Genomic DNA, 20,091 nt, shown 5'->3' on the forward strand with positions numbered 1-20,091 from the left:
TACTTCTAAGCTACCATCTTTTGTATTTTTTCATTAATTCTCTTGATATTCTTGACCTTTTGTTCTTCCAGATGAATTTTGTTATTATTTTTTCTAGTTCTATAAAATAATTTTTGGCAGTTTGATTGATATGACTTTGAAAAAGTAGCTCAATTTAGGCAGAATTATCATTTTTATTATATTAGCTCAATCATGAGCAATTGATATTTTTCTAATTGTTTAGATCTGACTTTATTTTTGTGAAAAGTGTTTTGTAATTGTAATCATATAGTTATTGTGTTTGTCTTGGCAGGTAGACCCCCAAGTATTTTATTTTGTCTACACTAATTTTAAATGGAATTTCTCCTTTTATCCCTTGCTTATGGGCTTTGTCAGTAATATATAGAAATGCTGATGATCTATATGGGTTTGTTTGTTTTTTTATATCCTGCAACTTTGCTAAAACTTTTATTTATTTCCAGTAGGTTTTTGGATGATTTTTTAAAGGATTCTCTAAGTATATCATCATATCATCTGCAAAAAAAGTGATTTCCTCATTGCCTATTTTAATTCCTTTAATCTTTTTTCTTTTCTTATTGCTAAAGCAAACATTTCTAGTACAATGGTGAATAATAGTGGTGATAATGGGCACCCTTGTTTCATAGCTGGGTGTAAATTCAAAGGAGTCTTCAATACCTGGCTGGCAGGTTTTTATGGCTTGGGCTCTAGAACTCCCCTCCTTACCTCCACAGCAAAGTGAGTCTGAGAATAGGAGCATGATTGATATAGAAAATCTGTTTGTGTTTGTATGAGTGTGAACTTGTGCTTTGTCTTCTGTTTCTGTCAGTCAGAGGAACTACAAAGGAAAAGATCTTGCTATTTGGGATTTAAAATTGCTTGTTTTACATATAATTGGATTTATGCAAATAGCTTTTAGCTAGAGAGAGGAAAGAAGTTCTAAGATAGTGAAAGTTTTTAACTACCACATAAAAAAAAGAAAAAAATCCTGACATTTCTATGGACCTAGAACTGGCCAATTAGGGGCTGGAGAAATAGTTAAGGTTATAGAACTGCTAAAACATTTTAGCAGATTCGAGGGGTTTTGAGATTGTTTTAAGTTGCTTGGCACTATCTCTGTCAGCTAACTTGAGTTGCTCTATTGTATTTTTATGTAGGTCTAATTTATATGATTAAAAGCCTTCTGAGGGCCTGAAACTGAGGCTTACAATTGAAAAAGGTTAAAAAAAAAAAAAAAAAAAAAAAAAAACCTTTCTGCAAAAGAAAAAAAAACACACAGTCTCTGAGAGTTTCCAAGTTTCTCTCCTTTGGAGAGGTTTATGGAATCTATCCTGGCTAGGTAGGCATCCTCACTGGTCTGGATTCTTCTGGTGTTTGTGCTAGTGCCCCAATATCTTCAACATGGCCCTTTGGCATTTGTGGCACGGAGGATGGACTAGTTATTGGGACACAGACCTGGGTCCAAATTGCTCTCTGCTACTTTAGGAGGGATTAGTAGAATAACATTAGAACAAATTGTACTCAAGTATGGATTGGTAGAGACTATTAATTCTGATATTTTACTTCTAAGATTTTAAAAGACATAATGGGGAGGGATTGCAAATTGAGTAGCAATTTGATACACTTGGGCAACCACCCTCATCAAAGAAAGTAGAAAGAATGAATCAGATTCTTAAGAAATGGATTATTAAATTGATGGTAGATATTAAATTGCTTTGGACTAAATGTTTGCCTATAGCTTTGTTAAAGAATTTAGAATTGCCCCCAGAAGCTATCTGAGACTTTCCACATATGAAATACTGTTTGGTTTGCTTTATTTAGAGGAGAAAGGGAAAGATCCTCAGTTGAAACAAAGGATAAGTTTTTAAGGAATTATTTACTGGCAGTGTTAAAGTTAGGTTTTAGGAAGCAAGGATTACTGGCTCATACAACACTTTTGGAGTTTGCATTTCCAGAAGAATGGGTGCTTACTAAGTCCTGGAAGAAGCAGAATGGGAAGGATCTTATCAGGTGTTGTCAATGACTGAGACTATAGTTTGGACACTGAGGACATTAGAGCTAAAGGACCTGTGGAGGAACCTCAAGAATGGATCATTAAGGAAAATTTTAGCCTCTAAAATTGACTTTGCAATTAAAAATGTTTTGTGATTAGAGGAATTTTAATAATATTGGTGTTGTACCTGTTATTTATATTTCCAGAAAAGTTTATAGAGAGTCCTTGATTGGAAGAAGTTGAATTAACATTTTTTTAGGATGAAGAAATTATTAATGTTAATTCTAATAGAGCTTTTTAATGCAAAATTAGAACAGTATATTTTATATTCTATGTGAATTTTAATTGGTTGTATTGAGTCATTTTAAAGATGTTCCCATTATTTAGGGATATTATAAGAACAGTGGTTTACATTTTTGTTCCTTTGAACTTGGTTAATACCTGAACATATTTTGATATGGATTGCTTTTTGGGCATCTTAAACTAAAATGATTTCTGTAATGTTGAATTTAAAGCCCATATGAAAATAAATTGGGCACTTTCTTTTGTTTAATTAATAATTTTTATTTACCAGATATATGCATGAATAGTTTTACAACACTGACAATTGCCAAACCCCTTGTTCCAATTTTTTCCCTCCCTCCCCCCACCCAGAGGGCAGGTTGACCAATACATGTCAAATATGCTAGAATATAAATTAAATACAATATATGTATACATGACCCAACAGTTGTTTTGTTGTACAAAAAGAATCGGACTTTGAAATAGTGTACAATTAGCCTGTGAAAGAAAACCAAAATGCAGACGGACAAAATTAGAGGGACTGGAAATTCTATTTAGTGTTTCATAATCATCTCCTAGAGTTCTTTTGCTGGGTGTAGCTGGTTCAGTTCATTGCTGCTCTTTTGGAACTGATTTGGTTCATCTCATTGTTGAAAATGACCTCTCCATCAGAATTGATCATCACATAGTATTGTTGTTGAAGTATACAATGATCTCCTGGTCCTGCTCATCTCACTCAGCATCAGTTCATGTAAGTATCTCCAGGCCTTTCTTAAATTATCCTCTTGGTCATTTCTTACAGAACAATAATATTTCATAATATTCATATAAAACAGTTTATTCAGCCAATCTCCAATTGATGGGCATCCACTTAGCTTCCAGTTTCTGGCCACCACAAAGAGGGCTGCCACAAACATTTTTGCAATACAAGTCCCTTTCCCTTCTTTAAGATCTCTTTGGGATACAAACCCAGTAGCAACACTGCTGGATCAAAGGGTACATACCGTATGATAACTTTTTGAGCGTAGTTCCAAATTGCTCTCCAGATTGGCTAGATGTATTCACAGTTCCACCAACAATGTATCAGTGTTCCTGTTTTCCCACATCCCCTCCAACATTCTTCATTACCTTTCTCTGTCATTCTAGCCAATCTGACAGGTGTGTAGTGGTATCTCAGAGTTGTCTGGTACAACTGGGCCACCTTCATTTGATTTTTTTTTCATTAATTCCCTTGAAATTCTTGACCTTTTGTTTTTCCATATGAACTTTGTTGTTATTTTTTCTAGGTCATTAAAATAGTTTTTTGGAGAGTCTGATTAGTATAGCGTGTAATAAATAGATTAGTTTAGGTAGTATTGTCATCTTTATTATATTTGCTCGCCCTATCCAAAAGCATTTAATATTTTTTCAATTGGTTAGATCAGACTTAATTTGTGTGGAAAGTGTTTTGTAGTTTTGCTCATATAGTTTCTGATTTTCCCTTGGCAGATAGATTCTAAATATTTTATACTATCAGTAGTTACTTTAAATGGAATTTCTCTCTGTAACTCTAAATATTGGATTTTGTTAGTGACATATAAGAATGCTGATGATTTATGTGGATTTATTTTGTATCCTGCAACTTTGCTAAAGGTGTGGATTATTTCTAATAGCTTTTTAGTTGAATCTCTGGGTTCTCTAAGTATACCATCATATCATCTGCAAAGCATGATAGTTTGGTTTCCTCTTACCTACTCTAATTCCTTTAATCTCTTTCTCCACTCTAATTGCCAAAGCTAGCATTTCTAATACATTATTGAATAGTAATGGTGATAGTGGACAACCTTTTTTCACCCCTGATCTTAATGGGAATGGTTGCACTTTTTCCCCATTGCATATGATGCTTATTGATGGTTTTAAATAGATGCTACTGATTATTTTAAGGAAAAGTCCATTTATTCCTATACTCTCAAGTGTTTTTAATAGAAATGGATGTTGGATTTTATCAAATGCTTTATCTGCATCTATTGAGATGATCATATGGTTTTTGTTCATTTGATTATTAATATGGCCAATTATACTGATAGTTTTCGTAATATTGAACCAGCTCTGCATTCCTGGTATAAATCCTACTTGATCATGATGTATTATCCTGGGGATCATTTTCTGTAGTCTTTTTGCTAATATCTTATTTAAGATTTTAGCATCAATATTCATTAGGGAGATTGGTCTATGGTTTTCTTTCTCCATTTTCAATCTACATGGTTTGGACTCCTTCACTCCCTATTTTTTCAAATAGTTTATATAACATTAGAGCTAATTGTTCTTTGAATGTTTGGTAGAATTCATCTGTGAATCCATCTGGTCCTGGAGATTTTTTCTTAGGGAATTGATTAATAGCTTGCTCTATTTTTTTTTTTTCTGAAATGGGACTATTTAAGCAATTTACTTCCTCCTCTGTTAATCTGGAAAGCCTATATTTTTTTTTTTTGTGGTAGTCCTCCATTTCACTTATGTTATCAAATTTATTGGCATAAAGTTGGGCAAAGTAACTCCTCATTATTTCTCTAATTTTCTCCTCATTGGTGGAAAGATCCCCCTTTTCATTTTTAAGACTAACAATTTGATTTTCCTCTCTCTTTTTTCTAATCAGATTTACCAAAGGTTTATTTATTTTATTGGTTTTTTCATTAAACCAACTCTTAATTTTATTTATTAATTCGATAGTATTTTTACTTTCAATATTATTAATTTCTCCTTTTAATTTTAGAATTTAAGTTTAGTATTTGGTTGGGTGTTTTTAATTTGGTCTTTTTCTAGCTCTTTAAGTTGCAAGCCCATAAATTGGGCACTTTCTAGGATGAATCTCTTATTGTTATCAATATAAGATTATAGTCATTACTTATTTAGGATATGTAATCCTTGAGAGTTAAATTCAACTAAAGATGTTACTTTTTTTTTTAAATTTGATAAAGACTTGCTATTTGAAATAAAATCTTTTGTGACTGTAGCTGATATTATTTGGAGTTTTAAATTTGGTTATAGTTGTTTGATGGATCATCAAGCCAGTAATCCACCATCTGAAAGAAATATGCCACAGGCTACTCAGAGGAATGTGATCCTAAATTGTTACAGGTAGAGGTAAGCATCTGGGTAAGATTTGGGAGGATAAATCTGGGGCAAGTGTTCAGTAGAAACTATGAGCACAATTCAAATATGTAAGATCTTGCAGTTTCCTATCTGAAAATATATGGTCATTATATCCTAAATAATGGTAAATTTATTTAAATAGTTAAATAAGTATTTGGCCTAGTCATCTATCTGTTACTAGATGCATATATCCATTTCTTTTAACATTTCTAAATGTTATTAGGAAAGTTACTTACTCTAATTACTGCGGACACAAATGGTTGGGGTGATAGATGGCCCCAAATAGGAGTTGGAGTACAGAGCTCTAATTTGTATGCTAAATAGGCTCATTGGACTCCAAGTTATGGTAGAAATAATTATTAACTAGACCACAAAGGCACTAGATTTGTTAGCAGAACAAGCTACGCATATTAGAGAAGCAGTACTCCAGAATACATTGGTATTAGATTATTTGTTGGCTGATAATAATAGGTAAGTAGTGAAGGAAGTTACCAAGACAGTAGAAACTTGGCCCATATCTTATTCCAGATCTGATCCTCATCATTTATCTCTTGGTGACATAGTTTGAAAGCAGTTGGTGAAAACAGATTCTTAGGTTCTTGCTGATAGTTTTCAATGGAGTCATACTCCTCCTTGTCTGCCTCCCCTGTGTGATACAGCTTTATCACAAGGACAATACAGACATCACTGGTCCAGTTAGACAAGGATGGACCCCAGTAGAGAAAAAACAAAAACAAAAAAATACTGAATGAAATGAGGTGAGATCTTTCAAGACAGTTGTGAAAATCTAGTAAGGCTTCATCTACTTCAGAGTTTGAGTAGGCCTGAAGGACTTTGAGGATTGAGGCAAGGACATAATTGAGTCCCCTTCCTGCTATCCTCCCATGACACCATTTCCTCACTATTTCAGTCAAATATGCACAACTATGTACTTATTGGTCAAGTTGAATTTCGTGGGTAGATCTCGAGTTTAGAATGTAAGACTCTCAGCCAATGAGGATGAGGGTCAGTGGTGGGAGGGGGTATTTGTGTTAGGGATTAAAGGTGCTAATCCTCTCCACAGAAGGGGCTTCCTCCCTTCGATTGTCTACTGGATGGGTGGGACGCCTTTCTCCCAAGAATATACAATAAACTTTGTTTTGCTCTAGCGATCTCTCCAGCTTTTTTTTTAATTAAATGGTGACCCCTCACCATTTCTGTACCATACAAAACAAACCAGCCCCAGAAGGATTGGCAACTGAGAACAAGATGGTTAAGGGAATTACTAAAAATGATATGAGAGATCTTCAAAGGTTAATAAATAAAGAAGGGCTGAATGGAATAAACTGAGTGAAGACTTCTCATGGGAATGTGACTTGAGATTTTGCAATAACAAGTTGAGCCATAGATAAAAAGTTTCAGGTGTTTGTCTTGGATGAACATTTCCTCTTCTGTTCCCCACCCCTAAAACTTCTTAATTAGCATTTAAGTACTTGATGGATAAAGAGTTTGTTATTTACTAGTATCTTTTTGTTTCTGGGATAGATTTCTACATTTAGAATGTAAGCCTGGACTCCCCCAGACAATGGAAGAAAAGGCTGGGGGATGTGGGTGGGGAAGAGGGCCCTTCTGCCTTTAAGGTTTATAAATCTTGTGTTTGATGTTTGTGCTTTGCACTCCTCTACTGACATCTTGTTTGTTAATAGTTGCCCTTTCTCACAAAACCATAATAACTTTTTTTTTTTTTCTGCTTTGTATCTTGAGAGTCTCTGATTTTAATTTGAGTAAAGGTCACTATCCCTCACACTTCTGAATTTGATTAGCTGTGTGACCCTAAGTAATTCATTTAATTTCTCTGAGTATTCATTTCTTCATTAGTACAAAATGGACAGTCGTGTGTCCACTAGCCATTTTAAAGAACTAAGGTCAAAAGTCCTTTGTAAAATTTGAAAGTCCGGGGGAATGGAGCCAAGATGGCGGAGAAGATATACGGGAACTACTAAGCTCTCTCTTACCCTCAATACCAATTATTTAATTCAGCCTCAAAAATAACGCTGGACTAGTAAAAATCACGAAGATTAGAAACTCAACAACTTACCAGCTGAAGAGATTCTGGAACTTCATCAGAAAATGTCTGTAATGAAGGGAGGGGGAAAAGCACAGACAGTGATAGAGTGGTAGAGTAAAGGCTAGCTTACTGTGCCACTCAGGCTGGGGAGGCCTCTGGGGTTAGAAAAGCTACCAAGAGGATTCTGGCATAGGCTGATAGCTCTACTCTGCTTGCAAAAGAGCAGACCAGCAGAGAAGTCAAGCCACTTTAAAAAAAAAAAAACAAAAAAAAACACCAGAAACTGCCTATAGCTACCCCAACCCGAAGTGAGATAGCACAAATCACAGCACGCCTTCTGCTGTCCAGGGCTTTTCCTTGGGGCAATTAAGAACCTGCAAGGCAGGGGGGACACAGCCCTGGGCAGCCTCTAGTCTCACAGTGGGGGACTTGGCCCGAGGCAGTGGAACTTCCACAGCAGCGAAACTCCCACAACAGTAACTGTGCTTTGAGGTTAGAGACACTTCCCATTTGTGAGCTGGGGCTATTTGCCAGTCAGCTGCTAATATCCAAGGCCCTACTGGGGACTTTGGCCTGGGGTTGTGACAATTTAACTGTTCAGCGCTAGCCTTAGGGCAATCTCTAGGCTACAAAACAGGGTTCCTTCATTGGGCACACCCATAGCCCCGCTCTGACTCACTTCCAGTGGAGAAGGAGGGAACTCTCTCCCAGAGCACCGTCATACCTTTTCCACCCCTTTCACAAGACAGCTGCCTTCCATATCTCTGTTCTATAGAAGAAGCTGGGAACTCCTTACTCAGAAAGCAGACCCCATAGGTTATTAAAAATGAGTAAGAAATTGAAGAGAATGATTGACAGCTTCTGCATAGAAAAAGAGCAGATCTCTAACCCTGAGGAGGTTAACAGCAGACTGTCTCCAGATAATACCCTGAAGGGGAATGTTACCTGGCCCCCATCACATAACTCTCTCCTAGAAGAGACTATTAAAGACCTGAAAAGAAAGTTAGAAGATAAATGGGCAAAGGAAAGAGAAGCTATGCTAGAGAGTAACAAAGTCCTGAAATTTGAATTGGAAAAAATAAAGAATTCACAGGAAATACAGGGAAACAAAATTTGCAAATTGGAAAAGGTTAAAAAATCATAGGAAAGTAGGATTTCTGAAGTGGAAAAGATAAAGAATTCTCAAGAAAGTAGGATTTGTGAATTTGAAAAAAGAAAATAACTCATTAAAAAAATTAGTGAAATGGAAAAAAATTCCACAGAGCAAAATAATTCATATAAAAACTCAATTGTACATATACAAAAAGAACTAAAAAATGTAAATGAAGAAAATAACTCATTAAAAATCAGGACTGAACAAATAGAAATGAATGATTCATTGAGACATCAAGAATCAGTCAAACAAAATCAAAAAAATGAAAATCTGGAGAATAATGTCAAATATTTACTGGGAAAATCTATAGACCTGGAAAATAGATCTAAGTGAGATAATCTGAGGATTATTGGACTTCCCGAAAATTATGATGAAAAAAAAAGTCTGGATTCTATTTTACAGGAAATCATCAAAGAGAACTGCCCAGAGATAATAGAACCAGAAGGTAAAATAGGCATTGAAAGAATTCATCAAACACCTTATGAAAAAGACCCTAAAAAAAAAAAAAAATTCCACGGAATATTGTGGCTAAGCTGCAGAACTATCAGACTAAGGAAAAAATATTGCAAACAGCCAGGAAAAAACAACTCAAGTATCGAACTGCCACAATAAAGGTCACTCAAGACCTGGCTGCATCCACATTAAAGGATCGAAGGGCCTGGAATCTGATATTCTGATAGGCAAAAGAACTTGGAATGCAGCCAAGAATAAACTACCCAGCTAAATTTAGCATTTTTTTCCATGGAAGAAGATGGACATTTTTTTTGTTGTTGTTGTTTGTTTGTTTGTTTGTTTGTTTTTTGTTTTGTTTTGTTTTTGTTTTTGTTTTTATTTTTTAAAATTTTTTTATAATATTATCCCTTGTATTCATTTTTCCAAATTATCCCTCCCTCCCTCTACTCCCTCCCCCCGATGACAGGCAATCCCATACATTTTACATGTGTTACAATATAACCTAGATACAATACATGTGTGTAAATACCATTTTCTTGTTGCACAATAAGCATTAGATTCCTAAGGTACAAGTAACCTGGGCAGACAGACAGTAGTGCTAACAATTTACATTCACTTCCCAGTGTTCCTTCTCTGGGTGTAGCTACCTCTGTCCATCATTGATCAACTGGAAGTGAGTTGGATCTTCTTTATGTTGAAGATTTCCACTTCCATCAGAATACATCCTCATACAGTATTGTTGTTGAAGTGTACAGTGATCTTCTGGTTCTGCTCATTTCACTCAGCATCAGTTGACGTAAGTCTCTCCAAGCCTTTGTGTATTCCTCCTGCTGGTCATTTCTTACAGAGCAATAATATTCCATAACCTTCATATACCATAATTTACCCAACCATTCTCCAACTGATGGACATCCATTCATCTTCCAGTTTCTAGCTACAACAAAAAGAGCTGCCACAAACATTATGGCACATACAGGTCCCTTTCCGCTCTTTAGTATTTCTTTGGGATATAAGCCCAATAGCAGCAATGCTGGGTCAAAGAGTATGCACAGTTGGATAACTTTTTGGGCATAGTTCCAAATTGCTCTCCAGGATGGCTGGATTCTTTCACAACTCCACCAGCAATGTATTAGTGTCCCAGTTTTCCCACATCCCCTCCAACATTCATCATTATTTGTTCCTGTCATCTTAGCCAATCTGACAGGTGTGTAGTGGTATCTCAGAGTTGTCTTAATTTGCATTTCTCTGATCATTAGTGATTTGGAACACTCTTTCATATGAGTGGATATAGTTTCAATTTCATCATCTGAGAATTGTCTGTTCATATCCTTTGACCATTTATCAATTGAGAATGGTTTGGTTTCTTATAAATTAGGGTAAGTTCTCTATATATTTTGGAAATGAGAACTTTGTCAGAACCTTTACTTTTAAAAATATTTTCCCAATTTGTTACTTCCCTTCTAATCGTGTTTGCATTAGTATTGTTTGTACAGAAACTTTTTAGTTTGATGTAATCAAAATCTTCTCTTTTGTGATCAATAATGATCTCTAGTTCTCCTCTGGTCATAAATTCCTTCCTCCTCCACAGGTCTGAAAGGTAGACTATTTTCTGTTTCTCTAATCTATTTATTATCTCATTCTTTGTGCCTAAATCATGGACCCATTTTGATCTTATCTTGGTATATGGTGTTAAGTGTGGATCCATATCTAATTTCTGCCATACTAATTTCCAGTTTTCCCAACAGTTTTTTCCAAATAATGAATTTTTATCCCTAATGTTGGTATCTTTGGGTTTGTCAAAGATTAGATTGTTATACATGTACCCTTTTTTGTCCTTTGTATCTAATCTGTTCCACTGATGTACCGGTATATTTCTTAGCCAATACCAAATGGTTTTGGTGATTGCTGCTATATAATATAGCTTTAGATCAGGTACACTTAGACCACCTTCCTCTGACTTTTTTTTTTCATTAGTTCCCTTGCAATTCTCGACCTTTTATTCTTCCATATGAATTTTGTTGTTATTTTTGCTAGGTCATTAAAATAGTTTCTTGGGAGTCTGATTGGTACAGCACTAAATAAATAGATTAGTTTGGGGACTATTGTCATCTTTATTATATTCTCTCGGCCTATCCAAGAGCACTGAATGTCTTTCCAATTATTTAAATCTGACTTTATTTTTGTGGCAAGTGTTTTGTAATTTTTCTCATATAATTCCTGACTTTTCTTTGGTAGATGGATTCCCAAATACTTTATACTCTCAACATTTGTTTGGAATGGAATTTCTCTTTGTATCTCTTGCTGTGGCATTTTGTTGGTGATATATAAAAATGCTGAGGATTTATGTGGATTTATTTTGTATCCTGCGACTTTGCTGAAATTCTGAATTATTTCTAATAGCTTTTTAGCAGAGTCTTTGGGGTTCTCTAAGTATACCATCATGTCATCTGCAAAGAGTGATAGTTTGATTTCCTCATTTCCTACTCTAGTTCCTTGAATCTCTTTCTCGGCTCTTATTGCCGAGGCTAGTGTTTCTAGTACTATATTGAATAGTAATGGTGATAGTGGGCAACCTTGTTTCACTCCTGATCTTACTGGGAAAGGTTGCAGTTTATTTCTGTTGCATATTATGCTTACTGATGGTCTTAAATATATGCTCCTGATTATTCTAAGGAATAGTCCATTTATTCCTATACTTTCAAGAGTTTTTAGTAGGAATGGATGTTGGATTTTGTCAAATGCTTATTCTGCATCTATTGAGATGATCATATGGTTCTTATTAATTTGATTATTAATATGGTCAATTATATTGATAGTTTTCCTAATATTAAACAAGCCCTGCATTCCGGGTACAAATCCTACTTGATCATAGTGTATTATCCTGGAGATGATTTTCTGAAGTCTTTTTGATAATATCTTATTTAAGATTTTAAAATCAATATTCATTAAGGAAATTGGTCTATAATTTTCTTTCTCTGTTTTCAATCGACCTGGTTTAGGTATCAGTACCATGTCTGTGTCATAAAAGGAGTTTGGTAGGACTCCTTCATCCCCTATTTTTTCAAATAGTTTATATAGCATCGGGGCTAATTGTTCTTTAAATGTTTGGTAGAATTCACATGTGAATCCATCTGGCCCTGGGGATTTTTTCCTGGGGAGTTGATTAATAGCTTGTTCTATTTCTTTTTCTGAAATGGGACTATTTAAGCAATTTATCTCCTCCTCTGTTAATCTAGGGAGCTTATATCTTTGGAGGAAGTCATCCATTTCACTTAAGTTATCAAATTTATTGGCATAAAGTTGGGCAAAGTAACTCCTTATTATTTCTCTAATTTCCTCTTCATTGGTGGAAAGATCCCCCTTTTCATTTGTAAGACTAACAATTTGATTTTCCTCTTCCTTTTTCTGATTTAGATTTATAAAGATATAAAATTTCCCTTTATTACTGCTTTAGCTGCATCCCACAGATTTTGGTATGATGTCTCATCATTGTCATTATCTTGGGTCAAATTATTAATTATTTCTATAACTTACTGTTTCACCCAGTCATTCTTTAAGATGAGATTGTTCATTTTCCAATTACTTTTTGGTCTATTTACCCCTAACTTCTTACTGAATGTAGCTTTTATTGCATTGTGATCTGAGAAGAAGGCATTTATTATTTCTGCCTTCCTACATTTAATTTTGAGATCTTTATGTTCTAATATATGGTCTATTTTTGTATAGGATCCATGAACTGCTGAGAAGAAAGTATATTCCTTTCTATTGCCATTCAGTTTTCTCCAAAGGTCTATCATACCTAGTTTTTCTAATGTTCTATTTACTTTTTAAATTTCTTTCTTGTTTGTTTTGTGGTTTGATTTGTCTAAATCTGAGAGTGCAAGGTTGAGATCTCCCACTATTATAGTTTTACTGTCTATTTCTTCTTGCAATTCTCTTAACTTTTCCTTTAGAAAGTTAGATGCTATACCACTTGGTGCATATATGTTTAGTATTGATATGGCTTCATTATTTATGCTACCTTTCAGCAGGATATAGTTTCCTTCCTTATCTTTTTTAACTAGATCAACTTCTGCTTTTGCTTGATCTGAGATAAGGATAGCTACCCCTGCTTTTTTGACTTTACCTGAAGCATAATAGGTTCTGCTCCAACCTTTTACCTTTACTCTGTATGTATCTCCCTGCTTTAAGTGTGTTTCCTGTAAACAACATATTGTAGGGTTGTGATTTTTGATCCAGTCTGCTATCCGTCTCCGTTTGATGGGAGCGTTCATCCCATTCACATTTACAGTTAAAATTACTAATTCTGTATTTCCTGCCATCATATTATCCCCAGAATATTCTTTTTCCCTTGACCCCCTGGACCCCTTCCTCGATATTTAATTTATAGACCTCCCTTGTGATGCACAGCCCTCCCTATTTTTAGTATCCCTCCCCCCTCCCTCCAAGTCCCTTCACTTATTCTCCTTTTCCTTTTCCCTTTTCCTCTCCCCCCTTTTAATGAGGTGAGAGAAAATTCTCTGAAAAACAAATTTATCAATTATTTACTCTTTGAGCCTCTCCTGATGAGAGTAAGATTCACACAATGATTCTCCCCCTCACTAAATTCTCTCAGATATGGTGTATTTTCTATGCCTCTTCCTGGGATGTAGTTTCCCTCTTTTTATCACTCCCTCCCCTTTTTCTGATACTACCCCCTTCCCTTTACTACACCCCCCTTTTTTCTTTTATATCAGTAGAATCAAATTATCCATGCATACTTTTTATATACCCACAACAGAGTTACAGTTCTCAAGGGTTCTGTGTACCTTTTTCTGTTTCTCTTCAGTCTTGTGGATGTAGATCAAATTTTTTGTTTAAGTCTGTTTTTTTTTCTTAGAAACATATAGAATTCCTCTATTTCATTGAATGACCATCTTCTTCCATGGAAAAAGATGCTAAACTTAGCTGGCTAGTTCATTCTTTGTTGCAGTCCTTGATCTTATGGAATATCATGTTCCAGGCCCTTCTATCTTTTAAAGTAGAGGCAGCCAGATCTTGAGTGACCCTTATTGTGGCACCTTGGTATTTAAATTGTTTTTTTCTAGCTGCTTGCAGGATTTTCTCCTTTGTGTGGTAATTCTGCAGCTTAGCCACAATATTCCATGGTGTTCTTTTTTTAGGGTCTATTTCAGAAGGAGTTCGATGAATTCTTTCGACATCTACTTTCCCTTCTGTTTCTATTATCTCTGGACAGTTCTCTTTGATAATTTCCTGTAAAATAGAATCTAGGCTCTTTTTTTGGTCATAGTTTTCTGGAAGTCCAATGATCCGCAGATTATCTCTCCTAGATCTATTTTCCAGGTCTATAGATTTTCCCAGTAAGTATTTGACGTTGTTCTCCAGCTTCTCATTTTTTTTGTTTTGTTTGACTGATTCTTGGGTTCTCAGTGAATCATTCATTTCTATTTGTTCCATCCTGAATTTTAAGGAGTTATTTTCTTCTTTCACAGTTTTTAGTTCTTTTTGTAAATGCCCAATTTTGTTTTTAAATGAATTATTTTGCTCTATTGAATTTTTTTTCCATTTCCCTAATTTTTTTTGAGAATTATTTTCTTTTTCCAATTCAGAAATTCTATTTTCTTGAGACTTTTTTATCTTTTCCAATTCAGAAATCCTACTTTCCTGTGATTTTTTAACCTTTTCTAATTCACAAATTTTGTTTCCCTGCATCTCTGTGAATTCTTTATTTTTTCCAACTCCAATTTCAGGACGTTGTTATTCTCTATCATAGCTTCCCTTTCCTTTCCCCATTTTTCTTCAAACTCTCTTAACTTTTTAATAGTCTCTTCGAGGAGAGAGTTAAGTGATTGGGGGGCAGGTATCGTTCCCCTTTAGGTTGTTATCTGCTGTCTCTCTGCTGTTAACTTCCTCAGGGTTGGATACCCACTCTTTCTCTGTGTAGAATGAGTCAATGGTTCTTTTTGGCTTCTTACTCATGATTAAAAAATCTTTTGGGGTCTGTCCCTGGGGTAGGAAAATATTTATTTATTTCTTTACCAGCTTCCTCCCAGACCAGAGCCTAAGCCGGCCACACCCACAGTGCTGAGATCTGCTGAGTCACCTCCAGGATCAGGGAAGATCTAATCTGGTTTTAAAATTTTAAGCTGGCTTGATTTCTCTTCTGAACTGCTGTTTTATAAGCAGAGAAGAGCTAACAGCCTGTGCCAGATTCCTCTATCTCAGTGGCTTCTCTGATTCCAGAGCCCTCCTCAGTGCGATCAGAGCAGTGAGCCACCACCCAACCATCTGTTCTGGCCTCTTTTTTTTTTTTTCCTTCCCTGGGCACTGACCTTTCTTGTTGAAACTTCAGATTCTCTTCAGCTGGTAAGTAGTGCTTCCAGTCCTTGTTGTTTCTATCAGTCCAGCGCTATTTTTGAGGCTGAATTTATCTAATTGGTTGTGAGGGAATAAGGATGCTCACAGAGTTGCGTGTATCTTCTCTGCCATCTTGGCTCCGCCCCCGAGGATGGACATTTAATGAAACAGAGGAATTCAATTTGTTTCTTAGAAAAAAAAAAATTGATCTCCAATCACAAGACTCAAGAGAAGCAGAAAAAAAATAAAAGGAATTCTTGAGAACTGTATTTCTGTTGTGGATATACAGAAAGGCCACATGTATAATTTGATTTTACTGATAAAACATTAAAAAATAGGGAAGTAGAAAGGGAAAGGGGATAGTATCAGAAAACGGGAAAAGGGGCGATAAAAAGAGGGAAAATACATCCCAGGAAGAGGAAAAGAAAATTTACCATATCTGATGGAATTTAGAGAGGGGGAGGAATATTGTGTGAATCTTACTCTCATCAGGGTAAGCTCAAAGAGTTAATAATTGACATATTTGTTTTTCAGAGAATTCTTTCTCACCTCATTAAAGGGGAGGAGAGGAAAAGGAAAAGAGTAATAAGGGAAGGGTACAATAAAGGGGAAGGGATTTAAAAGGAGGCAGGAGGGATACTAAAAAGGGAGGGCTGTGTGACACAAGGGGGGTCCACAAGTTTAATGCTGGGGAAGGGATTCAGGAGGGACAAGGGAGGAAAAAAGCATAATCTGGGGATAATATGATGGCAGGAAATACAGAATTAGCAATTTTAAATGTAAATGTGAATGGAAGAAACTCTCCCATTAAATGTAGATGGATAGCAGACTGGATCAAAAGTCAGAACCCTACAATATGTTGCTTACAGGAAACACATTTAAAGCAGGGAGATACTTACAGAGTAAAGGTAAAAGGCTGTAGCAGAATCTAGTATGCATCAAGTGAAGTCAAAAAAGCAGAGGTGGTCATCCTTATCTCAGATGAAGCAAAATCAGAAATTGATCAAATTAAAAGAGATAACAAAGGAACTATATCCTGCCAAAGGGTAGCATAGACAATGAAGTCATATCAATACTAAACATATATGCACCAAGTGGTATAGCATCTAACTTCCTAAAGGAAAAGTTAAGAAAGTTGCAAGAAGAAATAGAAAGCAAAACTATAATATTGGGAGATCTCAACCTTGCACTCTCAGAACTAGATAAATCATATCACAAAACAATAAGAAAGAAATTAAAGAGGTAAATAGAACATTAGAAAAACTAGGTATCATAGACCTTTGGAGAAAACTGAATGGTGAGAGAAAGGAATATACTCTCTTCTCAGTAGTTCATGGAACCTATACAAAAATTGACCATATATTAGGACACAAAGATCTCAAAATTAAATGCAGGAAGGCAAAAATAGTAAATGCTTTCATCTCATATCACAATGCAATAAAAACTACATTCAACAAGAAGTTAGGGGTAAATAGACCAAAAAGTAATTGAAAACTAAATAATCTTATCTTAAAGAATGATTAGGTGAAACAGCACATTATAGAAACAATTAATAATTTCACCCAAGATATTGACAATGATGAGACATCATACCAAAATTTGTGGGATGCAGCTAAAGCGGTAATAAGTGGAAATTTTATATCTTTAGAGGCTTACTTTAATAAAATAGACAAAGAGAAGATCAATGAATTGGGCCTGCAACTTAAAAAGCTAGAAAAAGACCAAACTAAAAACCCCCAACCAAATACTAAACTTGAAATTCTAAAATTAAAAAGAGAAATCAATAATATTGAATTAATAAATAAAACTAAGAGTTGATTTTATGAATAATCCAATAAAATAGAAAAACCTTTGGTAAATCTGATCAGAAAAAGGAAAGAGGAAAATCAAATTGTTAGTCTTAAAAATTAAAATGGGGATCTTTCCATCAATGAAGAGGAAATTAGAGCAATAATAAGGAGTTACTTTTCCCAATTTTATGACAATAAATTTGATAACTTAAGTGAAATGGATGACTACCTCCAAAATATAGGCTTCCTAGATTAACAGAGGAATAAGTAAATTGCTTAAATAGTCCCATTTCAGAAAAATAAATAGAACAATCTAGTAATCAACTCCCTAAGAAAAAATCCCCAGGACCAGATGGATTTACTTGTGAATTTTACCAAACATTTAAAGAACAATTAGCCCCAATGTTATATAAACTATTTGAAAAAATAGGGGGTGAAGGAGTCCTACCAAATTCCTTTTATGACAGACATGTACTGATACCTAAACCAGGTAGGTTGAAAGCAGAGAAAGAAAACCAATCTCCTTAATGAATATTGATTTTAAAATCTTAAATAATATATTATCAAAAAGACTTCAGAAAATCATCCCCAGGATAATATATTATGATCAAGTAGGATTTGTACCAGGAATGCAGGGCTGGTTTAATATTAGGAAAAATATTAGTATAATTGACCATATTAATAATCAAATTAACAAAAAACATATGATCATCATAAGAGATGCAGAAAAAGCATTTGATAAAATACAACATCCATTCCTACTAAAAACACTTGATAGTGGGGGGGCGGAGCCAATATGGGGGGGGCAGAGCCAAGATGGTGGAGAAGAAACACACGACTCTGTGAACGTCCTCACTCCCTCACAACCAATTAGATAAATCAGCCTCAGAAATAGCCCTGGACTGATAGATACCACAAGGACTGGAAGCACGCCTTACCAGCTGAAGAGAATCTGGAGTTTCAACAGAAAAGGTCAGTTCCCAGGGGAGGAAGAAGAGAGGCCAGCACAGACGGCTGGGTGCTAGCATACTGCGCCGATTGCACTGGGAAGGGCTCTGGGATCAGAGAAGCCACTGAGATAAAGGAATCTGGCACAGGCTGTTAGCTCTTCTCTGCTTATAATATAGCAGTTCAGAAGAGAAAGCTAAAATACCTTAAAAATTCAGATATATTGGATTTTCCAGGACCCTGGGGGTGACTCAGCAGATCTCGGCACCAGGGGGTGTGGCCTCAGCTCCCTACTGAGAATAGTTAAGAGATTCACAAGTGGGTGGATACGGCCCAAGGCAACACACACTGCCTAGCTTAGCTGGAGGGAGTGGAACTCAGATCCGGAAGTCCCAGAGAAGCCAAACCTTTGAACTAGGGACCACGGTTTCTGGCAGACACTTCCAGTTTGAGCGCAGGGGCTTTTCACGTCACCTGCTGCAGACATCCACGCCCCATGGGGACACATAGGCTAGGCTTTGTGCAGTATTTACTGTTCAATCTCAACCTCAGGGAAGCCGCTAAAACACACCGCCCTCGGGGCACAGCAGTGCTAATCACCTCTGAGGCACTTCCAGGGAGAGGGTGGGGAACTCTCTCCCAGAGCTCTATCTTAGCTCAGGCTCTAGAGCGGCTGCATCCATCTGGTCTGGGAGGAAGCTGGTAAAGAAGTAAATAAATAACTTCCTACCCCAGGGACAGACCCCAAAAGATTTTTTAAATATGAACAAAAAAGCCAGAAAAACCATAGATTCCTTCTACACAGAGAAAGAGCGGGTATCCAACCCTGAGTAAGTTAACAGCAGAGAGACAGCAGATAACAACCTAAAGGGGAATGATTCCTGCCTCCTATCACATAACTCTGTCCTTGAAGAGACTATTAAAAAGTTAAGGGAGTTTGAAGAAAAATGGGGAAACGAAAGGGAAGCTATGATAGAGAATAACAATGTCCTGAAATTGGAGTTGGAAAAAATAAAGAATTCACAGAGATGCAGGGAAACAAAATTTGTGAATTAGAAAAGGTTAAAAAATCACAGGAAAGTAGGATTTCTGAATTGGAAAAGATAAAAAAGTCTCAAGAAAATAGAATTTCTGAATTGGAAAAAGAAAATAATTATCAAAAAAAAAATTAGGGAAATGGAAAAAAATTCAATAGAGCAAAATAATTCATTTAAAAACGAAATTGGGCATTTACAAAAAGAACTAAAAACTGTGAAAGAAGAAAATAACTCCTTAAAAGTCAGGATGGAACAAATAGAAATGAATGATTCACAGAGAACCCAAGAATCAGTCAAACAAAACAAAAAAAAAAAATGAGAAGCTGGAGAACAACGTCAAATACTTACTGGGAAAATCTATAGACCTGGAAAATAGATCTAGGAGAGATAATCTGCGGATCATTGGACTTCCAGAAAACTATGACCAAAAAAAGAGCCTAGATTCTATTTTACAGGAAATTATCAAAGAGAACTGTCCAGAGATAATAGAAACAGAAGGAAAAGTAGATGTGGAAAGAATTCATAGAACTCCTTCTGAAATAGACCCTAAAAAAAGAACACCACGGAATATTGTGGCTAAGCTGCCGAATTACCACACAAAGGAGAAAATCCTGCAAGCAGCTAGAAAAAAACAATTTAAATACCAAGGTGTCACAATAAGGGTCACTCAAGATCTGGCTGCCTCCACATTAAAAGATAGAAGGGCCTGGAACCTGATATTCCATAAGGCAAAAGATCAAGGACTGCAACAAAGAATGAACTAGCCAGCTAAGTTTAGCATCTTTTTCCATGGAAGAAGATGGTCATTCAATGAAATAGAGGAATTCTATATGTTTCTAAGAAAAAAACCAGACTTAAACAAAAAATTTGATCTACATCCACAAGACTGAAGAGAAACAGAAAAA

At 35.7% G+C, this 20,091-nt stretch overlaps 1 protein-coding gene across 2 annotated transcripts in view; it reads left to right on the forward strand.

Moving 5' to 3' along the window:
- Nucleotides 1-20,091, forward strand: part of PTPRR (protein tyrosine phosphatase receptor type R) — a 398,730-nt gene that overhangs the window by 136,746 nt on the left and 241,893 nt on the right. Inside the window, exon 1 of one of the 2 annotated variants that reach the window (XM_074270548.1) lies at nt 18,036-18,173. The exons of the other annotated variant lie outside the window; for it this stretch is intronic. The gene's annotated coding sequence lies outside the window, so the exon portion shown is untranslated. Of the gene's footprint in view, nt 1-18,035; nt 18,174-20,091 lie in introns of those variants that run through there. 2 annotated transcript variants of the gene reach the window in all.

Source organism: Sminthopsis crassicaudata, chromosome 5, assembly GCF_048593235.1.
Source record: "Sminthopsis crassicaudata isolate SCR6 chromosome 5, ASM4859323v1, whole genome shotgun sequence".
In the NCBI taxonomy this organism is placed as follows: Eukaryota; Metazoa; Chordata; class Mammalia; order Dasyuromorphia; family Dasyuridae; genus Sminthopsis; species Sminthopsis crassicaudata.